The following is a 20486-nucleotide window of genomic DNA, read 5'->3' on the forward strand; positions in this document are numbered from 1 at the left end:
TTGGGGGGTCAAAGTGCAAAATTCAGAATTTTTCCATGCATGCATACGAATAGCTTTCTTCATTTCTGGTTGCTATGTTTCTGCAAGTGCTTCTCACTAGTCACCCAAACATCTTAAACAAGGCTTCAAACTCAACACTTATTAGCTTCCTTAAGACCATCATCATGCACAAAAACTAATCATGCAAAACGAAATGAAACAAAGCAGAGAGTGGCCATAGGATCAGATTTCTTGCTGCAAATTTCTGCAACTAATTCATGCAAAGCTACGGTGGAAGCTTCTGCAATAACTCTCGGCAGCTGCTAAGAAAATTCTGCAACAAACTAGCTACCAACTTTCATTTTTCAAGCACGGATCTTAGCCTCAAAACACAACTTCGAACGGAAACAAACTCAACCAAACATCAAAACTTTGATCTAAACCAAAAACCCGTTGGATCTTAGCATCTAAACATACAAAAGGAAGCTCAACCCAGCGGCTGTTTCGAGAAAAAAAATGGTGAAGAAAATGCAGCAGCTTTTAGTTTCTCATACACTTTTAACACACCAAGGAAATGATTTAATGCAGTTCCCTATTTGTCCAAAAACCTGAAATGAGAGAATATGAAGCAAAGGAGAGGGGAGGCACTCAATCAGACACTCTCGGACACAAAGTGCAGAAAGGTAACGTGAAATGGCTGCTCAAATATACAAAATTCGAAACCAGCAATTCCAATCCCAATTTCCAAACCAACAAAACCCATGTTATCTAAGCCTTTTATTGCTAAAACCCATTGTCAACATCGCAAAAACACCAAAGAAACAGCAATCAAGGAAGCTTTAGGAATACAAACATGACAAAAAATCATAAAACTGAAAGTTTTCTGCAGTTTTCCTGGTTTTTGCTCATTCGAACACCACTGATGGCTTCAATCAACGAAACATGAATCAAAGTTACAACATAACCGCACATTCTCTCCCCTTTAAAACACAAGAACTCTCATATTTAAATACGAAATTTAGAGGAAAAGGGCCTGCAAAATCTGAAAAAATTTCTACAATTTCCTTTTCGGCAAATCTGAAGATTAAACCATCGACTAAAGGAAACTATAAATGATTTCTATATCCTGGGTTCCATGACCTATAACAAACACAATTCAAACACGAAGATATAGCCAAAACGAGTTACTTAACAGAGATATAGCCAAAACCAAAGAGGAAACCACGAAGACAAGAAAACAAAACATGCAATGAAACCCAGATCTTCCCAAAATGGTATGAAAATGACAGCAAGAAAGGCTAGAATCACCTGCAAACGTTGGTGAAGTAAATCAACCGTGAGAACTCAAGAAAGTGATGCTGGTTTCTGGAAAACAACGCCCAGGCAGATCAGCGGCAGCAGTATTGGAGAATCCTCGCTTTTTCTTTTCCTTTGCTGATGACTTTCTCAACCGTAGCTCTCTCTCTCTCACTATTTCTCAATCTACTATGTTTTCCCTTAGTTCCTTTGCCCTCTGTTGTGACGCCCCACATCTCCCTAAAGCGGACCAAAGGGTATCCGCGGACGCCTGCCCAGCTCTCGCCAGGACTCAAGCAATTCCATTCAATTTAAAACCGAACTAAACACTTCGATGAGAGCAACATGAATACAATAATGCGGAAGCGTTCAAGCTTAACAAGTCACTTAATGTATAACCAGTACATCGGGTAATCATAAAACGACTTAAATTCAAAGTACACGTCAGGGCCCAAACTTTTCAAGTTTACAATTTTCAAAAGTACAACCCAAACCAGGGCCTAGTCAAAATATATAACAGGAGTCTTAACAAAAGTACAACGGATGGTTTCTCCACATTTCTCCAAGATTCGGTCCTGTTAAGGAAAACAAAACTATAGGGTGAGCTAAACGCTCGTGAGGCCAAGAACACACATGCAAGCACTTAGTCAAATAACAATCCCAAATTTAATAAATAAACCACGTTATCTCAATAATCGACCATTCAAGCAGGAAAGTAATCAGAAACAATTCAAGGATATAGTAGCTCTCAGGAGCTAAGTTCCACTTGCTCTGCCGATGTCATTCGTATACCTCCCCGCGTTGACCCTCCTATCAACCGGGTCGGTATTTCCATTTCCGTAGATCACCACTTACTTCCTTCCGTCCACCGTACACCCCAAGGGCCCACAAGTCTATTATAAGGCGATACTCTGCGAGTATGCCAAGCAAGACCTCTCATTAGGTCGAGCTTATATGTATCTCATGGCTCGCCCAAGTCCCCGACCAAGCCCATTGCTGGCTCGAGTCTAAGGACGGCCTATGAGTTTGGGCGTCCCCCATTCATTTGAAAGTCGAGGAGGTTCCCTCCATCGACGTATGTATTCATAACATACCATTGCATTTCAGTCATTCATTCAATACATTTCAATAATTCATTTGAAATTAGAACAAGTGCGATAAAGTACGCACCCGCCCTTATTTTCTTAAAATTCCAACAATTGCCACAAACAAACATGTATCAAAGATGCACACACTTGACACTCACCGAGCAATTCAATAAGAATTATTTTCTGGGAGTTCAAGTGTCCACTGTGAGATCCTCTTGAAGGTCTCCTTGTGCGCCTGGCAATTAACAGTGGATAATCACACAATTAACCCACTTATCAAGAAGATTGTACACTAGTACAATCTAAGGATTATTTCGCAAAAAGGAACCTCAATTACACGTAAATCGAGGTTCAGCTCGCCTTTTATTATGTACAATATTATTTGAGTTTATATCATGAAAATCGTGAGCAAAACGTTTAAAAATATCAAAAGAATAAAGAGTTTTGAAAAACTCTATTTCTTTGAAACTGGAAAATTTTCAGTTTTATTATGAATCTTTGAAAAATCGTAACTCGCTCGGTGTAAGTCGAGAATTGGAAAACTTTATACCGTTGGAAACCTCTTAGAAAGTACTATAAGTTCCTAGAAGACACTTTTCCATGAATCGAAGTGGAAAGTGTTCAAAATGAGCTTGAAGATGCAGGATTGGTTTACAAGGCAGAATTAAGTTGGATTTTGGCCAACTTTGAAAATTCGGCACGATTCACACGTTGCAAACCGGCCTCTGAAATTTGCAGCTCAACTAGTGTTACAAGTGAGGTGTATAACAAAACAAGCGGATCAAGAATCAGAGTTTCGAGTACCGAGATACGGTAGCCCGAAGTTGGGGAAATTCAAGACTGGAGAAGAATTTCCAGATTTGAACCTCCAACACTAGGAATTTAATTGGGTATCGAAACGAACTTGGATTGGTACCAAAATTGGCAGTATTTTACTCCCATATGAAAGGTACCACTCCATCAAATTTCAGGGAAAAATACCTTCGGTAAGATAGTTAATTAGTCAACCAAAGTTCAGGAAAAATTATAAGGCAATCTGCCTTGAGACTTTCATTACCCATCTCAAAACGTTTAATCAAGCAAACTATCCAATCATGGTTCGTTTGTGAAATAAAGGCCTAAGAAACATCCATAATGCCTTTGGTAAGTGTTTGGTATCAAGAACATCAATTAACAAGTTCACTCCAAGATCTTGTTCCAAACCAGTCCAACATTAGGGTTTTTCCAAAACAGAGCAGTCCACTTGTTTCAGTCACAACTCAGTCAATTTAACTCAAAATCAAGCATGGCTTACGCCGTTAGAAAATACATTCATAGGGATAAATTATCACAGAAGAAATCGTTCCCAAATTCGGCACCCATCTGGTTCAAAATCGGGCATCAAGTTGCTGCCTGAACACTTCATTCCAGATGAACAGAGCAACAGGACAGCGAAATTAAAACATTTGGTTCGGCTTGCTCACAAAGAATCAGAATGTACATTATATACCAAATTAAAGCCAGGAATGTCTAGTTTCAAACGCCACCAACGGCACATGATTTTGACATCCGAGGACAGAGTTATAGCCAAAATACTACCACTGGTCAGAATCATACGCGAACAGTTTTCCAGATTTGCTAGTTTCTCAAAAAAATTCATTTGCTCAATTAAACCTTAATATTTTCCAATGAAAATTTTCACACATCTAATACATCCTATAAACATCCAATTCAAGCTGTTATACCAGTAAAAATTGGCCGAACATGGCAGGGGCAAAATCGGAAATTTTTGCCTCTTACACCCAATGAAGTTTCTACTAATTACCCACCACTAATGCATCATTTTAACCACTAAACCAACAATATAACCACCATCAATCATCAAATCAGCAACAACAACCCAAGTGTGGGAATTCAAAGAGCCCACTATCACATTTTTACACCATACACAAGCTAACAAAATGCATGCATGAACTTAACAAGGTAAGATAGCTTCCAAACTTCAAGTTTCCAAGAGTGGATCATCACTTACTTTGGTTGGGTGTTCAAGCAGAATTTTCGGCCCTCTATTACCCCAGAAAAACCGTGATTTCCAGCCCTTGTTTGCAGCTCAAAATGCTCCTCAAGTATCAAGCTAGGTGTGGTGCAAGTTTGGTTGAATTTGGAGATGATTTGGGGTGGTTTTGAGTGAGATTTGTGAGCAGAAATTTTGAAGCAAATGAGTTAGAGAGAGAAGAGAGCTGGTCGGCAATGAGGAGAGAGAAGATGGAGAGAAATCTGATTTCCTTTAGCTTCCAAGAGAAGGTGAAATAAGTGGTGGAGATTCACCCAAAAGTCAACTCTCATTAGGGGCCGTTTGGTGCGATTACGGCTCGATTTTTCTCGCGCGTTTGGTTCACTAGTGCACTAAACCTCCAATGCATTAATATTTATGTGAGTATTATTCACTCTTAATTGTCCCGAAATAAGGGTCTAAAGTCCCTCAATTAAAGTCGCGTGTGTGAAAACGCGTACCGTCAAATTTAACGTTATAACGCGAAACTTTCGAGAAATTCTTATAACGATTGCACTATTAACTATCACTTGAGTTTTTATTCAGAAGATTACCTATTTTAAGACCATAGTACAAGTCTCCAATATTCCAAGCTTATCGTGCTACTACGCGGATAAAATCTCCAAGTACTATTCACTATTTTTACTAAACGCGCTCCAGGAAATTAATTTTCGAAACGAATCATTTTAAAAATATAACGAAGTTATATTACCATGTATTTAGGTCTAATAAGACTAGAAAATATTCCTTGGAAATAAAATCCAATTAAATAATTTATTAAGCCATAAATTAGGCATAAAATAATAGTTTTTTTTTTTGCGAGTCCTCACATCTGTTCTTGCCTTTCTTTCTATCCAGCCGACCACCATCTGAGTTCCTTACCTCCTCCGCTGTTCTTTTTCCTCTCAGCCATCACCCTCTCTTCCTCACTCCATCTCCCTTTTTTCCGCCGTCCTCTCTCTGTTTTTCTTTCTTTATTTCTCTCTTCTCCGTCAAAAACCTCTCAGCCGTTGTCACCCAAAAACTTTCCCTCAGAATTTTTCTCAGTTCCAGCCGCCCCTCTCTCTCTGTTGTCAGCCGTTCCCTCTCCTTGGTTTTCTTTCCTTTCTTCAGATCTGAAGCCGTCACTCGATCCTCCTAAAAGCTGCGTTTCTTGTTCTATTTATACCAGAAACCTGCTCTCAAACCCTCGCCTGAAAGGTGAGGATGAGAGCGGAGGTTTTACTGGGCATCTTAGAGCCCTCCGATGCCAGCCACATTTTTCCTGAAGATGCCGCTGCATGCGGCTCTTTTTTTTTTTTTTTTAAGTAATTTAACAAAATTGATAATAAAATTAAGTAAAAAAAACAACAATTTAATTAACATCGGATAAAATAAATAAACTAGAAATAATAAACAGCAAAGTTGCAATTTTTCATTTCTTTTTCCTTCATTTTTTCAAGAAAACATTGAATTTAAATCACAAACAACTAAAACATATTTTTTGAATGCTTTTTCTTGTTTTTTTTTCTTCTTTTTTTTTCGAGAAATTCTATGCTAAAAAACATAAAAATATTAATAATAAAATAAAAACTAAAAGTGAATAAAACTAACACGACAAATAAAAACTAAAAATAAAAAGTAAATGAAATTACACTAAAATTTTGGTGTCTACAGGGAGGTGGGGCCGTCACATTCTCGCTCTGCTAATGGCTCTAAAACATCCATCATGTGGTTGATGGCAGTAACCACCTGGTCATCCTTTACATGTCTTTGTCCTTGGGTCGGCCCAGTTGCCAATCCTTAATTGTCCCCTAGAGGTTGGCTTTGCCTAGCCCCACGCTCCCGACCTCTACCTCTCCTTCGTCCATTCATGATCTTAGTTATGCCTAAATGCAATAATAGAATTAATTACGCGAGAAAATACTTAAAATACAAGTCAATGAGGAAAACATTTGAAATAACAATAATTAACAATTAAAGATCCATACAAGATCAGCAAGTCGTGGGACATTTACAAAAATATAGAACACATGTGCCACAAAAGTGCAATTAGTCATGCAATAGACGCCAAAAGCTTTACAAGCGTCACCCCAGCTAATTCTAGTCACAAAAGTCAAAAGTCAACATCCTAGTCTAGTTCGCATCCGAACCACTAGCCTGAACATCCTCCTCCTGATCCTCCTCGAAAGGTTCCTCCTCAGGAGTGCTCTCATGAACCGGGCTATCGACAGCCTCTATCACCTCCTCAATCAACATCGTGGTGTCAGCTAAGATCCCGGCGGTCCAATCACGGACCTCCTCGACTACTTTAGTCAATCGAGCTCTAGTCCTCCGAAACTCAACACCAGCGGCCTCAGCTCTAGTCCTCTCATCTACCACTGTCCCCTCGAACTCTATGATCCTAGCACCTTGGGCATCTATCATAGTGTTTAGTTCCTCGATCTCCTGAAGTAAGGCTCTGTTGGTATTCACCAACTGTCGATGCTCATCGTCAAAGGACAACACCAGTTCATTAGGGTAGGTGTACGTCGTCCTACAGGAACAATGGGGAATCCTCAAAGAAAGCGAATATTGGATACGGGGTCCTCCTCCATGCACTCTATATCGAATAGGCCTAAGAGGTCCCACGTGACCATTAGCATGCCCGTTACCATTAGCAACGTGACCTCCGTTACCATTCTCCATCTCTACAAAACAACTACAAATTCTAGGTTAGAAACTTAAAGTTACTAACTCACTCAAACGTCAACTTAAGACATAACTAAGTTATCTCATTCCTATTTTCAAGGGTAAAGTTTCTAACACGTCTCCCAAATAGATCTCTAAACCTAGTCTCTTTTCCACCAATACCGTTTAAGAAACTCTCGAGTACCAATTCTCTTTAACCACTGGAATACAATAGGATAATGTTCAAGTGAATCCCACGGTCCGGTATCCTAAACTTTTAGCTTAAGATACACTACAAATATCTGAAAGCTAAGCTCTGATACCAACTGTGACGCCCCCACTTCTCCCAAAGGCAAACCCAAGGGTATTCGCGGAACGCCTGCCCAACTCTCGCCAGAACTCGATACAATTCAATTCAAACTTAAGGATAATAACCAAATAGTAAAAGTAAAAACAGAGAAAAGTCGCTTCCTTAAATAAATATTCAAATCTTAAAACGCAAGCTCTCAAAAGTACATCACTTTCCCCACAAGTACAATCACTAGAAGTTGGCTAATCAAATACAACCCAAAATATTAATCAAAAGTAATCAAAACCGGCTTCTCCAAAAATTCTTTCTATTCCAAGCTCCTGTTAAGGAAAACAAAGCTAATGGGGTGAGCTGACGCTTAGTGAGGCTAAGAAAACAGGCAAACACATAGTTCACATAACCATGGCATTTGTACGAGAATTAAAACAAGAAAGTTAAAGTAATTCATAAATAATAATAATACACATTCAATAAGGATACATGAGCTCTCAAGAGCTAGATTTCACTTGCTTTGCCAAGACTCGATCAAATACTTTCCCATAATGACACTCCGTCAACCAGGTAGGTATTAAGTCCGTAGAACTCCACTTACTCTTCAACCCCGTTCACCATTACACCCCCTATCCCGGGCACGCTCTTCAGCTATAAAAGGCGATACTACTCGAGTATGCCAAGTGAGATCTCTCAAATAGATCAAGCTTATGATATTCTCATGGCTCACCAAGCTTTACGACCAAGTCCATGTCGGCTCGAGTCGCAAGGTCAGCCGATGTGTTTGGGCATCCCCCAAATTACTATTATGAGTCGATGAGATTCACTTCAATCGACATATGCAAACATAGCATAATTCACTATTGTAGTACTTCACTTATTTCACTTAGCAAATTATAAGTCGATGAGATTCACTCCAATCGGCATATTCAACCACAATCATGAATTCAAGTATGAGCAATTCAATTATCTAATCAATTAAAAGATAACGAGTGCGACAAAGTACACACTCAACTCGACAATTGTAAATCACTTAATCAATAAGAAGCAATTCACATAATTGGCAACTATTCCTGCACTTGACACTCACCAATTCAAAATAAGTGAGTAAGTGCAAATAAAATCTTTAGTGGTCGGCTCTGAAATTCTTTTCAAGATCCTCTTGAGCGCCTGAAGAAATAACAATTAACTATCACTCACAATTACTTACAAACCACTATCAATTAAGGACGAAAGTTCATTCGTTTAAAACTTGAGACAACGTCTTAAACGAGCTTTATTCTCTCGAAAATCGAGGTTCAAAAGTGAGGATTTAAAGTCACAAGGGAAATTAGTATCCTCCATGAAATTGAGTTTAAAACAACGATCTATCAATATCGAAAGACAATGAAATGTTCTCAAAAACTCATTTTCCAAGAAATCATGAATTTTCAGCTTTGAGAGATAAACTTGGTAAAATCAGATCGTGAGTTTGGTACTCCAAAAATGGAGAACTTTATACCGTTGGAAACTAGATCCAAAGCACTAAAAGTTCCTAGAAGACACTTTTCCAAGATTCCAAATCGAAAGCATTCATTTTTCAACTCAAAATTGCTGATTCAAGATGGCAAGACAAAACCAGTCTTGGTTTTCGGTGATGTTTGAAAATTCGGCAAAATTCACAGAAAGTGAATCAGCCTTTGAAATTTGTAGCACTAAGAATTGTGAGGGCTCAAAAATTTTCTTATTTTATCTTATATTACTGGCTTATTTAAATATTTATTCACCTGTTTTCTTCGAATAATTTATTTCAACCATTTTAAATCCATTTATACGGAACTATGCCAAACTTATATTTTTAAAATGTGCCGTTAGCAAATTTAATTTTCGAAAGCTCGTTTACTAAGAAATAGCGAATACATTTTTTGAGGCAATATTCGATCTGAGACTGCAATGATTACAAGAATTTCTTTTAAGTTTCGCTTTATTGTACGCAAATTGGAAGTTCGTGTAAGTCGAGCTGGAACGGCTAAGTGGGGATTTAAGAAATTAATACTAGACTACTAAGAGTGAATAATTATAATGTTAAAAGAAGTACATTAGAGATTTAGTGCATAAGTGAAACAAACCTGAGAGAAAACGGATACGAAACCCTCGCGCGTGAACACTATTCATAGTTGACTTTTGCACAAAATTTTAACCACAAAACCCTTAAGCTTCCAAAGAAAGCTTCATTCATCAGCCACACTCTCTGTCCTCACCTCCATAGTTGGCCGAACCTCCAAGGGAAAAGAAGGAAAGAAAACCTCTTCTTGTTGATACATTTCTCGATCAACTCGTTTCGAGACACGTAGCACGTTTGCCGAAGGATCTAGTGAGGTTGTCCTACGCTTGGATTGCGGGACCTATGATCAAGCGGACGACACGAATTGATTGTAGGCAGTAGAACGACGACTCCAATGAAGGTGGTTACTCCAAGGGATAGGTCGGGTGAACAACCGTGGACAAGACGCAAGATTGCTCAATAACCCTTGCCAAGCAAGTAAAAGGAATCGATACTCTTTTTTAGAGGGTGAATCGAAGTAAAGAAAATTTTATTCATAAAACTTGTGTCCAAAACCCTTACAAAGCAAGCCTTTTTATAGGTTAGAGATTACTAAAACCCTAATATTGAAAAGCTAGATGGTCGGCGACTCCTTGGACAAGGTGGGCCGATCCATGGACTCAATAAAAAAAAGGCCTAGTGGTTCGGCCATCCTTAGACAAAGGTGGGCCGAATCCATGGCTAACAAAAGGACTAATCTAAACTTAAGACTCCTAACACTAAGGCCTAAGGCCCTATTCGGCCAACTCACTTGGAGGCCCACTTGACTCTTCATGGGCTTGGATCATGGTATAAATAACTTGACTCTTCATGGGCTTCGATCATGGTGTAGATAACTTGATTGTCTCCTTCCAAGCCTTCAATATCTCTACGAAAGCCTTGAGTCGGGGCCACCATCCATCTCGCCATCCATGCACACATCACTTGTCTTGCTCAAATCTTGCACCAAAACACCATCCAATGTTCTAACTACTTGGAGATTTACTTAATCTCAGTGGAGGACTTCATCTTGTGGTGATTCTTGGGAGTTTTAGTGGTGAAAAATTATGGTTCTTCAAGAGATAAGGAGGTAACAAACAACTCATCTCATCTCTTCATTTGATTCAAGATTTATGGTTGTTATTGCAAGGGTTTGAACCCTACACATGGATTAGGCTAACGGACTTGAGAAGTTTACTTTCTTGCTTTTAAATGTTAGGCTAGTGGTCTTGTGGTGGCCTCTAGGTAGTGGGCTTGAGGTATAAATGCTTGAATGTGATTGTTATGTGTGTAGATGAAAAGATTTTGTTTAGAAACGATGGAAAAATCGAAGGAAGATTGCATTTGGGTGATGGCCGAATCTGTCCTATTTTTGCCGTGCCTTTATTTCAAATTTTTTATGCTCAAATAATTGTAAAACTGATGTATATATGTTTCATATAGTGTGCAGAAATTTTCTACCAAATATCATTTGAATTAGTTGAGCAAAACTTGAAATTTCGAAATGTGAAGAAACCTGGAAAATGTGTTCGGACAGCTTGAACAGTGTCCCTTTGATTGCACATATCTTTTTGTACATACATCAAAATTGATTTCCATTTATGGCATTTGAAACTAGACAGTTGTATCTTTCCAATGGTATAAAATTCACTTTCTAGTTCGAAATGAGTGAGCTGTAGTGAGTCAGCAAAGTTGCTGCCCTGTTCTGTTGGCCTATCCGAGAGAAAGGTAGAAGCTGCATTTTGTGGCTCCATTTTCTCTCACTTATGAATTGATTTTGTGAACAATTTGTTCCAATGAAATGTAGCCTTATGATTCTAGTTTCTAATGCCACCAACCATTCTCAATTCCAAGTTGTATTGAGTGAGATATGGTTCTATTTCCAAACTGCGACAAACTGGAAAACCCTCCTTTTGGCTGGCCGACTGATTTGGTTACTTGTGAGAGGTTTTATTTTGAAATTTTGATGTCAACCAACTACCAATTTCTTATGAAATGTTTCTTGGGCCTTGGTTTCACAAATGAACCAAAATGGGACTGATTTCATGGTGCAAAGTGTTTGAAAAGGAAAAGAAAACAAGAAGACAGATTTGTCTAGCAAATTTCTTGAATTTTGGTAGTTTTGTTAACTACCTTCCCGTATGTGTTTTTACATGAAATTTTATAGAGAAATAGCCCTCATATGGAAGTTGAAATGTGTCAAAATTGGTGTTATTCTAAGACCATTTTGATACCCAAATGATGTGCTAAAGTTGTTCTTCAAACCTGAAAAATTTACTGAACTGTCTTCGATTTTGGCCAACTTTGAGCTACTATATCTTGACGCTCAAAACTTCAAATTTAGTTCCATTTGTTGTGTTTGAAACTCTGTTTAGAACTCTTATTGTAGTATGAAATTTAGAGGCCAGTTCACTTCCTGTGAATTTTTCCGAATTTCCAAAGTTTGGTGAAAAACATGATCGAAACTGTCTTGTATGCTCAAGTCAGCCATTTTGAACTGAAATTTGAATGTCTTCCATTTAGAATCTTGGAAAGGTGTCTTCTGGGAACTTTTAGTAATTTGAACCAAGATTCCAACGGTATAAATTTTTCCAATTTTGGACCTACTGAGTGCAAGTTCTGATTTTTCTAATTTTGGTGTGCAAAACTGAAATTTTCCGATTCGATGGGAAATGAGTTTTTAGAAACTCTTCCCTATCCTTTGATATTGATTGACCGTTTTAAACTTGATTTCATAAAGGAAATCAGTTTTTCCTTGTGTTATTAAACCTCCACTTTTGAGCCTCGATTTAATAGTAATTAAGGCTCTCTTTCATGATATTTTCTTAGTATTGTACAAGTGTATAATCTTCCTTGTTAACAAGGGGTTTATAGGTAATAGTGTGTGATAGTAAATTATTATTTGCTCAGGCGCTCAAGGGGACTTTCAAGAGGATCTCGAAGTAGACACCTAAAAGTTGTTTGAGCACTTACTCTCTATTTTGATTGGTGAGTGTCAAATGCATGATTTGTTGCAATTTTGTGAATTGTTTCTTATGGACTGAATAGTTTATGATTGTTGAGTCGAGAGTGTACTTTATCGCACTCGTTCTCTTTTAACTGATTGAACAACTGAACTAAACTGCTTGTACTAAATTGTAACTGAACTGCTTGCATGTTGTTGGAGTGAATCTCCTCGACTTATAACTGAACTGCTTGCATGTCGTTAGAGTGAATCTCCTCGACTTATAACTGAACTGTGGGGACGCCCAAATCTCAATTGGGCGACCTTGTGACTCGAGCCAGCAAGGGCTTGGTCGAGAAACTTGGTGAACCATAAGATAACTGTAAGTTTAATCTATTGAGAGATCTTGCTTGGCCTACTCGCGTAGTAGTGCCTTTTATTGATGTTCGGGCCCGATGCGCTGTATGGTGGACGAAATTGATGTTAAGTGGAGTTCTATGGACATAAACGCTGACTTGGTTGATGGAGTGTCATCGCGAGGTAATTGATCGAGACTTGGCAAAGCTAGTGGAACTGAGCTCCTAAGAGCTCCTATAGCCTCATTGAATGTGTTAAATTGAAAGTTGTGAATTGCTTGAATGTTACAACTTTAATTCTTGCTTAAATGTCATTGCTACTTGAACTATGTGTTTTACATGTTTTCTTGGCCTCACGAGCATCCGCTTACCCGGTTAGATTTGTTTTCCTTAACAGAAGCTGAACTGAAAGGGATTATGGAAAAGCCTACTTGATGGCTCTTTTGGTTAGACTTTTGGAATGTATTTGTCTAGACAATTTTTGGGAAGTTGTATATTTTGGAAAGTGGATGTATTTCGAACTTGTGATGTAAGATTAGATATTTATATATGGAAGCGACTTCTCTTTCTTACTTCATCTTGTTTTATTAGTTATTATGGTATTAAACTTGAACGGGAATTGTACCGAGTCCTGGCGAGAGTTAGGCAGACATCCTACTGATACCCTTTGATTCGCCATAGGGAGAAGTGGGTCGTCACAAGAATCCCATACAAAGTTTCAAACACAACAAGTGGAACTAAATTCGGAGTTTTGAGTAACAAGATATAACAGTTTCAAGTCGGTTGATTTTTGTAATCTAATCAGTGAATTTCCAGATTTAAAGAGTAATCTTTGGGGCATTATTTGAGCATCAAAATGACATTGAAATTACACCAAATTTGGTACATTTAAACTTCCATATATGAGCTACTTCTCTATCAAAATTTAGGCAAAAACTTACATGGGAAGGCAGTTAATGAAATGACCAAAGTTCGTGAAATATTTCAAGGCTAATCTGCCTTCCTACTTCTTTTTCTTTTTCAAAAGTTTTATCCAATGAAATCAACCCCAATTTGCTCAAATGTTGAAACCAAAGTTTTAGAAACATTTAATAAGCAATTCACAAGCAATTGACTCTGAAATTTTTGAAACATAACATGCCAAAACAAATTTGACCATTCGGTCAACAAGAAAGGAAAAAGTTTCCAGTTTCTAGCTTTGTCACATTTTCGAAATCAAACCATATCTAACTCTATACAAATCCAAATTGAGAGTGGTTTATGGCGTTGGAAACTAGGTTCAAAATTCTACAATTCATCAAAGACATAGTTTTGAAAATCTTTTAACAAATGGGACAAAATCAAGCCACAAGATGCAGCTTCCAGTTTCATTCGAATAGATAATCAAAACAGAACAGCCGACTTTGCCAACTCGCTACGGTTCACTCAAAGTGAACCAGTAGGAGATTTTTATACCGTTGGAAAGTTATGAATGTCTAGTTTTGAATGCCACTAACGGCACTAAATTTTAACTTTTGTACAAAGAGTTATATTCAGACAAAGACGCACTGTCTGAGTACCCTACTACGTGTTTTCCAGATTTGAATCTTAACCAAAACTCAAGTTTTGCACAACCATTGAATACGATTTTTGAAAGACACTTTGTACACATAATATACAACATATAGCCATCAATTTCAAAGCCAACCAAGTATCATAATTTTGAAATAAAAATAGAACAACATGGACAGAATTTTCGGCTAGCTTGCCCCTCACCACTTCCTTCGATTTCTACCCACTTTGTAACCAAATCAACTCACTTAACACATAATCAACCATAATCAAACATTAAATCATCAAGTCAGCTACCTAAAGGTCTCATCAAGTCAGCTAGCCTATGATTTAAAGCGAAAGAAATGGTTTCCTCAAGTCCGCTAGCCTATACGTAGTTAGGATTTCAAACCCATGAAGATTAATCGCTAAAGTTTGAAGCAATGGGAAAGATCAAAGGGTTGAAGTGGTTACCCTTAGCAACTTAGATGAATATCATATTTTCCACTGAAATCCTCCAAGAAAAACCACACGATTGCTCCTTGCTCCAAGATAAAGTGTTACTCCATGTAGTTTGCGATTTGGTGGAAGTTTTGTAGGTGAAATGAAGCTAAAACAAAGGAGTTTTCTTCCTCCTTCCTCCTTGGATGGGTTCGGCTGAATGGAGAGGTAAGAGAGAGAGTGTGATAGTTTTTGGCTTGTCTTGGAAGCTTGGAGGGAAAAGTAAGGATTAAAGTTTAGCAAAAAGTCAACTTTAAATAGTTGTCGCGCGAGAGTTTCGTACCACCATTTTCTCTCGGGTTTGATACACTCATGCACTAATCCTCCAATGTAATTCCTTTAACACTGTAATTACTCACTCTTACGAGTCTAGAATTAATTCCTCAAATCTCCAATTAGTCGCGCAGTGCGACTTTCGAGAAACTATTGACGCGCGCGCGGTAAAAGCTTAATTTGAACTCACTCACCTATAATCCCTCAATTAACCTTTTTTAGTCTACTATTAATTATTCTCAATTAACCTTTCTTAGTCTGTGAGAACCCAAAAATTATATTTATATTGATATTCTCAAAAATTATATATATATATATTTGTATTCTAATCTAATTGCCTTGAATCTTTGGTTAATCTAACAGTTGAATCGTGATTTTACTCCTATTGCCTCATTCAATTTATTGCATGTTGGTTTTCTTGGGGTGATATACCAATTCGTCCAACTAGCGAGGTAGGTGCGATAAATTTTGTGAACTAGAGGGAGATTTGTACAAAAGCGGTTATTGTGCAACAAGGTGTTTTCGAAACATATTTGTTTTGAAATTTTCTACTTTGAATGAATTATATTTCTTAGTAATTGGAAAATGATTTATATATGATTTTATACCTCCTTGTTTCCGTCCAATAATTTTGAAAACATTTGCAAGGGTTTAATTGAAGTAGTCAAACTTACTGGGTTGTGCAAACTCTATTTGAGTGGAAATGAAGGGTTAATCTTAGCTAATTACTTTTAGAATTATTGGATTTTTTACTTTGATCAAGACTAGTTTTAGTCTTCACCTTGGAAGCAAAATAGACCAACACATTTCATTCCTTTTCTTACCTCTTGGCCGACAATGGAGTGAAAAAATCAGCCATAATCTTCTTATCTTGACCAAGAGCTCCGTAGACCAGTCTTCAACCGAGAGAAAGTGAGGGATAATTTGCTCATTGCATTACTAGCCACAATTTTTGACCAAGTCCAAGTACCATGCACAAGTTGACCAAGTCCAATTTATTCCCTCTTGTTACTTTTCTTTAGTTCAACCGAGAGGGAGAAGCTTTCATTCTTTCTTCCTCACAAACAGCTGAGAGAGAGCTAGAAAGAAACCCATTTACTTCTCCTCCTTTGCTTTCTAAAAAAAAAAAAAAACCGATGGAAAACCACAAGATTTAACCCTGGAGCTTTCTTCATTTTTCAACCATTAACATCAGTCATGAAACAAGAAAAATTAGCCATAGTCTTCCTCTTGTTTTGCTCCACTTTAGCCGAGAGAGACAAGAGAGTTGAGAGCAAGAAAACTCCATCTTCTTCTTCCTGTCATCAACCGAGAACCAAGGCTGATTCAGCCATAGATATTTCACAAAATTCCCCTATTTCTTCAAGTTTAAACCGTAAGTGAGAGAGAGTCAAGAGAGTAGAAAGGATCCAGCTATGTTGGAGGGGAGAAAACAGAGGAAAGCTGGTGCATATCACCCTTGAGGTATCGAAGGAGAAGCAAGTGAGCCATCTGCATTTTTTTTCAGCTTTGATTTGTGAGGAAAAAGGGAGGTAACAATTGCTATAAAACCGCTCAAGTGAAAGGTTGAATTTCGGGTGACAGTCACCCCTGGGCAGTTTTAGTAAAATGATCATAACTTAGTGTAAAAAAAATAAAAAATGAGTTCCGGCAATTGCGTTTGAAACTAGACTCATAGATCTTTCTAACGGTATAAAATTGGAGCTGTGGATCATTTTACATATGCACCAGAAAATCGCCCAAGTTGAATGAAAAATGCGCCCTGCACAAATAAAAACTGGGATGCTGTAGTAAATTGTGCCCCAATTTGGACAAATTTATGAACCAAATCTCCTTGAGGTGTTTTTTTAAGATTGTTAGTATTTCAAGTCTAGTTTTAAACGAGCCAAGTTGTATAAGTTTTTGACATTTATAACTCAAGTTATGATTTTTCCAAAGAAATAATGCTTGCTGGAATTTCAGCCTTGATTGCAAAATTTTCAAGATGATTTTGAGCTCAATTTCCTCAAAATACCATATAAGACTTTAAACTACAAGTATGTGTTGGAAATGAACCAAAACCATGGACCTTAAGTGGTTTAGACTCCATTTATCTCACTGTTTTCATAGCTGGAATTCTACTCAAGGCTGACCGAAAGAGATAGTGATTTTGTTTAGCTTTACAATTGGCTTTGTTTGGTGAAATCATCTTGTTAATGTCTTAAACATATGATTGGACATTAATTTTGGTATGAGTAGTGAATTGAAGTAGAAATGAAGGTTGAGAGGTGAAAACTTCACTTTCACATGTTTCATGTCCCAAGCGATAAATTTCCAGTTTTAGTTGAGGAAAATGAGTGTTAATATGTTAATACCATGTTTACTATAAATGTTAGCCATGTCATGTGATTTTTCTAGCTTGTACATGTTCTATTAGTTTGCATCTGGAAATTTCAGCTTGTAGAGTTGAACTTTTGCTTGATGGCCAGCCTTGGTATGGAGACATGTGAGTTGAATACTTGTCTATTTTTGGTGGCTTTATGGTCTGAAACTAGTAGCTTATATAGCCTATCATTTGTGGTCTTGATTTGGATGGTTTGGCCATGAAATTTTGTATTGAATTTGGAGAGGAAATATAGGATAAAACAGGGTTATGCTGTCCAAATTTTGGGGCAGCTTATACCTTGATTTTGGACTGATTTGATGATGTACTTGCCTAATATGCTTAGTGAACCTTTAAGCTTTGCTTATGTATTGCATTTTGGTTGAAATGGAAGGGTTTCATTGGGATTTTCTTCCAAATTTCTGGCTAAACTTGTGCTTGTTTGTCGATGGAGAGTGCAGCCTATTACATTGTTGTTTTTCTAACCTTTTAGTAATTGGTTTTGGCCAAAACTTGTTCCAAACTTTGGAGGAGCCTTTTGTGCGTGAATTTGAGTAAAAAACTATGAAAATTGGGAGGTGAAAACCTCATGATTGTACTTGTTTCATGGCTGCGAAAAAATTTCTGATTTGAAGGGCAATTTTGCACCTTGCTACCTTTTAGCCTCAACGTCTTTAGTTTGAAAGTCTTTTGGACACAACCTCGCTGACTTGACTTGAGAAAACCTTGTTTCTTTCATTGGTTCGCCGTTGGAAAATTTCCCGCCATGAAGCGAATAAGGAACTTGTTGGTTATTCATGTTTCTTGAGTCCAAAATGCTCTTATACGCTTCAAAACCCTACTTGAGTTTTTGCACTAGAATATACTTAAATTTTTCCTTGATTTGCATTCTAAATATGGCTGTGTATGTTGGTTTTGACAAAATTTAACTTGGAGAGGTATACGACTCATAGCCGAGTCTAAATTATGAATTCTGTTCACTTGGTTATTCTTAGGGCTTGTCTGATCAAGGGGGCAATCCAAGAGGAAACTTTTGACGCTATTTTTGCTTGAACTAGTGAGTGTTCCAACTGCAAGTTCAATGCTACTTGTTGCGCAAATATGACCTGTATATGAGTTGTTACTTGAATTGACTTGTTATTACATAGGTGAGTATGTACTTTATCACACTCGACCTAACTTGACTGAATTCCTGTTTTACTACTATAAGTGAATTGTTTACAAGTGAACTGAGATTCATGCGCATAAGTTGAATGTAACGACCTGGATCCTAAACCCCATAGGCTAGTTAATCGAGTCGAGCCGGTAAGGGTCTGGTCGATTAGATAACGAACCCTGGGTCTACTGTTTTATCGAATGGAGTGTTATCTCCTCGACTAATTGGTATACTCGAGTATTACCACCACTGTTTATATTTGGAGTTCGGGCCCGGTAGGGGGTTGATTGGTGGATGGAGGTTGGAGTTAAGTGGTGATCTACTGGACTTGTTATGATTCCATGGTTGACGGAGTGTCAACAGATTCTGAACAAGTTGTCACGGAACCTGTTCCCGAGAACAGACTATATCCTTTTATATGCATGTGTTATCGGCTGTACATAGTTAAATGAGTTGTCTGGATGTTATGTTCTTTATGGAAAATGTCATCATGCTATCATGTGAATGCTAAAATGCCTAATTGCTTCTTGTTCTCTTGGAACCTCACTGAGCTTTTAGCTCATCCCTTCATTTGTTTTCCTTAACAGGGTACTGGGATGACAAGGACAAGAATAGTGCTAGTTGTAATAGGAAATCTTAATCTTGTATTTGGACGGCAATGTATTATGATATTAGTTTACAAGTTCTTATCTTTCAGTCTGTATTTTGGTTTGTATACTCAGATGATTGGTAGCATATAGATGTTATATTGAAGAGTTTTAGCGTTATTGATTTGCTATCCAAAGTATAAGGAATTCAAAAGTTGTAGTCCTTATTTTAAGTAATTGCAATCCTATTTATACTTGGAGAAGTGATTGAACTACTTACATTTCATTTCGCTGAGTTGTATACATAAGTATGGAGTTTTTTGTGAAGTTGGATGGTTTGTAATATTTATTGGGGAGTTTCGTTCTTACTTTGGAGTTAATGTTATTTCTGAAATTAATGTTAGTGAATGAGTCCTGGCGAGAGTTAGGCAGGCAGTCCGTCGAATCCTTTGGTTAGCCTTAGGGGCAGGTAGGGCTGTCACATAGTCTACTATTAATTATTCTTAATTATCCAAGATTATTGCACTCTCGATTCGAATATTGTCTTGAAAAATGTGTACTCGTTATTCTTACTAAATAAGCCTCCGAAAAATTAAATTTGTTAACGGGATGTTTTAAAAATATAAGTGAAACATTGTTCCATGTAAATGGATTTGAAATTGTTGAAATAAATTATTCAAAGAAAACGGACGAATAAATATTTAAATAAACTAGTAAAATAAGATAAAGTAAGAAAATCTTCAGGTCCTCACATACAACATACCTACGCACCCAACATTCAAATCAATCCTTCTCACCCTCAAATTCTTCTAAATTACCCACCTACCAATCTAAACATGCCACTTGAATCTTAAGTACCATATTACTATTCCACCATTGAACCATTCACATTAGACACCGCTGCCCAAGGAAAAATTGAAGCTAGGGAATCCTCCGCACCAATTGACAAGAATTTGTTAAAGAGGTTGGACCGATTTGACGAATTCATGAGGAAGAGCCCAAGACTTGGGCAAACAAGGGTTTGGATTATAACGAGTTGTGCATGTTTCCTGATATGCAACTGCCTGTGGGTTTTAAAGCACCCAAGTTTAGCAAGTATGACGGAACGGGCAACCCTAAGACGCATCTCTGAATGTTTGCAATAGGAAGGCCGATAGATGACGAGAACCTGCCTATTCGAGTGTTTCCTGAAAGTTTAGAAGGTGACGTACTGGATTGATATTTCAATTTGAAGCCTAAGGATATGAGAACATGGTTGGATTTGTCTACCGCGCTTATAAGGCAATACAAATATAATTGCGAGCTTGCTCCTAGGAGGACCACACTGGAAGGGACTAAAAGAAAGCCATCTGAGGATCACAAGACATATG

The 20486-nt window shown here is 37.6% G+C and overlaps 1 long non-coding RNA gene across 2 annotated transcripts; it reads left to right on the plus strand.

Moving 5' to 3' along the window:
• The first annotated feature begins 16290 nt into the window (after positions 1–16290).
• Positions 16291–19175, plus strand: LOC140016419 (uncharacterized). Of its 2 annotated transcripts, none has more exons than XR_011822817.1 (3): positions 16291–16493; positions 17428–17496; positions 19117–19175. It is a non-coding gene; the product is annotated as an uncharacterized lncRNA (long non-coding RNA). The 2 variants fall into 2 exon arrangements; XR_011822818.1 differs by lacking the exon at positions 16291–16493 and adding an exon at positions 16508–16543.
• The last annotated feature ends 1311 nt before the right edge of the window (positions 19176–20486 follow it).

Source organism: Coffea arabica, chromosome 11c (assembly GCF_036785885.1).
Source record: "Coffea arabica cultivar ET-39 chromosome 11c, Coffea Arabica ET-39 HiFi, whole genome shotgun sequence".
Lineage (NCBI taxonomy): Eukaryota > Viridiplantae > Streptophyta > Magnoliopsida > Gentianales > Rubiaceae > Coffea > Coffea arabica.